Raw genomic sequence first — 4,899 nt, forward strand, 5'->3', positions numbered from 1 at the left:
CCCAATGAATGAGAAAAATCAGTCTTACCTGTCTGGTATTGGTTCCTTTTCCTTGTTGCAAGGCTTTGTTTGCCCTTACAAAGAAGGTTCTGCCACTTCTTTTCTGTTCGCTCCCGCGACCTTCGAACCAGGGGAAAGGCTGAATTGACGACAGTAGCTATCTCAATCCATGCATACCCTTCTCTTGTCTTGCACTGTTAAGTTTGGCCCGAATTTTCCTTTATTTGTTTTTTTTTTTTCGTTCCTTAACCAAATCGAGAAGCAAGCAAAAAAGAAGCAAAAAATAGTTTCAAATTGCATATTTCAGTATTTCTTGATAAATCCCCTCCCATTCTCCCCCATTACCCCCTAAACCCTCAAACAAGCTTGAGGGACTGTGGGTTTTTTTTTTTTTTTTTTTTTTTTGGGGGGGGTGTGAGGGTTGAAAAATAAGTGAACTAAGGGTGTTCAAAACTCTAAGGAAATTTACCTTAATATTTCGAATTTCCCTAACCTATCCTAGCCCCTAGACCCCCCACCGCCACTTGGACGTTGATTTAACCTAGCATAACCTAACCTAACGAAGGACCTCAAAAATCATACCGTTATGCCTTACCGGTACGGTGTGGAGATTCTCAGGGCGATGAAGGTGGGTGCAGTTTGGCGGCTTCCTTAATAAACACATGGAACTTCTTCCTTGCGTCTGCATATCGCATCTTAACCATTGTTGTTGCTAAATATCTCACATAGTGACATTTTCCTGCTGAACACTGGCACTGTTCGCTTCACCTCCCTGCACTGGGTAGCCATATTAACAAATGACAGTGAGCCTCTATCAGAACGCCTGACGCGTCTCTAAAACAAATGAAAAATGTAACTGAACCTACCGTGGAAAGTCGTAATTGGCGGCCTCAGGAATGGCCTCAGGAATGGCCTCACGAGTGGAAGCGGGAGATTGGAATGATCAGTTGTATAGATACCATGAAATCCTAATATGCCGCTACTCACATATGCCAGTTATAAACAAAGAACCATTTCAATGTTTACTCTTCTGACTAGTGCAAAGCTCGCTGGACTTAGAAAATAACGAATTTCTCCACACTCGAGTGCTTTTACAGCCATACTAGACACGTGCCCCCCGTTTTTTTTACGTTTACGGCAAGGTCACCTAACTCTTCTCCATATTTCGGTCTATTTCTTATCTCTAAATTTCGTATTTCCTTCCATTTACATTGTTAATACGTTGAATTTAACTTTCTATGTGCTTTCAGTAGTATTTCTTTCATTTTAATAGCTATATGTCTTGCTCTTTGCTTCTTTTCATACTGATACCCAGCACTTAAGTTCTCCCAAGAATACTTTGCTGAGCGAGCGCGCACTCTTTTTTAAAGTAATACTTAAGTGCCCTGCTCAGCTACGTGCTGTCGGACGATACTTAAGTGTAAGTGAATCGAAATACTAAGTATTCTTCGTAGGTACCGCCCCTGGTCATAGGGAGCCCGCCTACACACGCCACACCCGCTTCGCGCCGCCGTGATAGTTGCGGCGAGTGACATCTTGCTATAAATGACTGCGTTTTCAATATGTGGAGCTTTATCTGTATTCTGATCACAGTCATGTTCACGAGGGTTTTTCCTACTTAATGTAATATTACTATATATTTCAGCATTCAATGATTAACTGTTGAAAATAGCGAGCACAAGTAAAACATGTTATAAACACTTGACATCTTCACAGTTCAACTCGTCGTAATATTTTTTTTTTTCCAAGTTTTTACAATACATCTTGATTCTACAGTCACTGCTGAGTCTGATGGTGTCAACCAAAACTGGCTATACCGTATATGAAGCGAGCTGTGGCATATAATTCGTGCATTTTGCACGCTCGATAAGTTGAAATGTGCAAAATACGGCGACAAAGAAATGTCATAAAATAAGAAACATTTTGTAACCTCCCACATTCTGTCAGTCATCACTACATAACAACAGTAATTAACGAAAAATACCTTAAGAAGAAGCTGAGGGAACTGTCGGTAAACTGCCTCTTTGTTTATTTACAGCCAGCACACGTCTCTCTTCCGTAGCCATGGTCTAACTAACGTAGCACAGACAGTCCCGGGTGCTGCTTCCTCCTCTAAACACACGTGCTTATATGTGATTGGCCGATAAATTTCCGAGTGACCTGATTCGCAGCAGGTAACCTCACGTCATCATAGGTCTTAACACGTGACTCAACGTCACGTCGCTATCGAGCATGCGCACCATTGACAACAAACATGGCTATGACGCATCCACCACGCAGGCGCACTTCAGCTCGGGGTTCCACACTCCTGTCCGAACAATCCCTTCCTTGGATCTCGCAGGTCGAAACACGATTCGAAAAATACAATGGCAGGGTCGCGGTTCCCAGACTAATATCTCCCAAACGACTGACTGGCGGCGGAAAATCGGTACGTAAGGCAGACAAAAACCACTCTCAGTTTTGCAAGGTATTATGGTCATGAATTATAATGAAAAGAAGTACGGTCCAGCTGCGGGCCCGCGGGCCATGAATGGCCCTTGATTCTTTGTGGCATTATTATTATTATTATTACTATTATTATTATTAATCCTGTAGAAACAGTATTACTCCCTTTGTTTACCCATATAGGTATTATGACATACCCGATCCACATCTCTCTCTGCCTTCTATAGTATACTTACATAGCTCCATACTTGTATAACAAATAATCTATTCCTTGTTCAGTAGTAGGCATACTTGTTACATCATTTATTCTGATATCACTGAGTTAATTATCTGTATAACAAATAATTTATTCCTTGTTCAGTAGTAGGCATACTTGTTACATCATTTATTCTGATATCACTGAGTTAATTATCTGTTGACTTCTTTTTCATGAGCTGGCCTCAACTTTTCCCCACCAAATAAATAATGTAAATTCCTAAACACGTCCTATGGGTTCACTCTCGATTTAAATTTTTTTGTATGATATAAAGTTGCTGAACATTTTTTTTATGTTCATCTTCAACCGTATATATATATATATATATATATATATATATATATATATATATATATATATATATATATATATATATATATATATATATATATATATATATATATATATATATATATATATATATATATATATATATTTTTTTTTTTTTTTTTTTTTTTTTTTATATATATATATATATATATATATATATAACAGTAAAATCATCTGAAGCTAATCAGTGGTTTTGCTTAACAGCACACCATGATGTCATCCATAAATTAAATTCATCTTACGAGTGTATTTGCCATACTTGATATAGTACTCAATGTCATATAAGACACAGAGAAAACCCGATCATTGTTTGCTAGCTTAACAATTACCAGGTTGAATCACAAGGTTGGGTTATAAGTCACAAGTAATGGCATTGGGGCTCTGGACAAATAGAATAATATATGGGAATCAGCATTCACAGGCTCACCTAGATAGCCACCATGTGACCTGGATAGTCATGTCTGGGAATCATATCTCAGCTTATTTGATGCCTATAAGATGTTTATCATAATACTTAAACATACTGCTAGGATATTAGTGCAGAGTGGACTTGAATATCGGCATGATAAGTGAGCCAACACATTGTGGCATATAATTCCACGCTGCAACCACTTTCACACAACACTTCAGTACATGAGAACTTATAAGCTTAATTCAAAGAATGACCACAAGTACTTGGGTCACGATGCCGCATAACCATTATCCTGATACATAACCTGCCACCTGAAAGCCCAGTACACTATCAAAGACACAGACCTCAGGTAGATAGGAGTTGATCATACAAAATAAGGAGGAACTACTGACTCTACAAAACCATTATCTCACCTCTCAAGATCCTTAGGAAAGTGGAAAAAAGGACAAATCCTTATTCCACATGGAATTATTTCAACAGTCCATTGCTGAACATCACTGAATACCCATCTTGGCAACATACATGTAAATAAAAAGCTGCATAGGTGGATAAATTGCACCTCTACTCACATTCTTCAGAGCTGAGTGCTTTATCTCTTTAGTCACTTGGCAACACTGCCTTTACACAATGACCAGCTTGCTCATTGGTGTGGACTGTCCTCCTGATATACAGTCCTTGCTGACACACACACACACACACACACACACACACACACACTACTTGGGATAGAAGGTAGGGAAGAAAATGACATGTGCACCTAGCCAAGTTCTAATTATAAAAATCATTTCTGAAACTAGGGAACAGCAACAGAAATATACTGAGTAAAACCTTATTTTCAAAATATATCACATAATGAAAATGGAACACTCATTTCAATAAAGCATTATGGTGAAGAAGTAAAATAGTACCACTAGTTTTACCTTGAAATCTAGAGAATTCTGTTAAGCAAAAATTTACCCAAACATCTATATCAGTGGCTGAGAGCAGTGCCTCTTGAGATCACAAAACAAGCTAACACAGAACCTCAACAAATTTCATCAGGAATAGACTGAATGCCAGAGTAGCAGTGATATTTACCACCTTACTACACTCTTAATGTAACTTTAAAATCTTAAAGGATAAATCATCTATGCAGTTATATAGAAGTATATTTCAAAAACAATGATCAAGGAACACTTACGATAAATGACATCATGCCTTTAATATTAATGACATAAAAATGTAAGTGCATTAGCTTTTTATGCAAATTAAAGGACAAATATTATTTTCCAGTTCTAATCAATAACAATAATAATGATGATGATATTAATAATAATAATAATAATAATAATAATAATAATAATAATAATAATAATAATAATAATAATAATAATTTATCAACAAGTGCAGCCACAAAGCTGAAAATATATATATGAGTGATGTAGCCTTAGAAATTGAGCAAGATGTAGAGAAAAAA

General features: G+C 37.2%; 1 long non-coding RNA gene across 2 annotated transcripts in view; it reads right to left on the reverse strand.

Moving 5' to 3' along the window:
• Positions 1–2,985, reverse strand: part of LOC135105908 (uncharacterized) — an 8,660-nt gene extending 5,675 nt beyond the window's left edge. The window contains exon 1 of one of the 2 annotated variants that reach the window (XR_010271046.1): positions 1,985–2,985. This is a non-coding gene — a long non-coding RNA (uncharacterized LOC135105908). Of the gene's footprint in view, positions 1–28; positions 362–1,984 lie in introns of those variants that run through there. The other variant, XR_010271045.1, reaches the window with a different exon arrangement.
• Positions 2,986–4,899: the final 1,914 nt, after the last annotated feature.

This window comes from Scylla paramamosain, chromosome 12 (assembly GCF_035594125.1).
Source record: "Scylla paramamosain isolate STU-SP2022 chromosome 12, ASM3559412v1, whole genome shotgun sequence".
Taxonomy (NCBI): domain Eukaryota; kingdom Metazoa; phylum Arthropoda; class Malacostraca; order Decapoda; family Portunidae; genus Scylla; species Scylla paramamosain.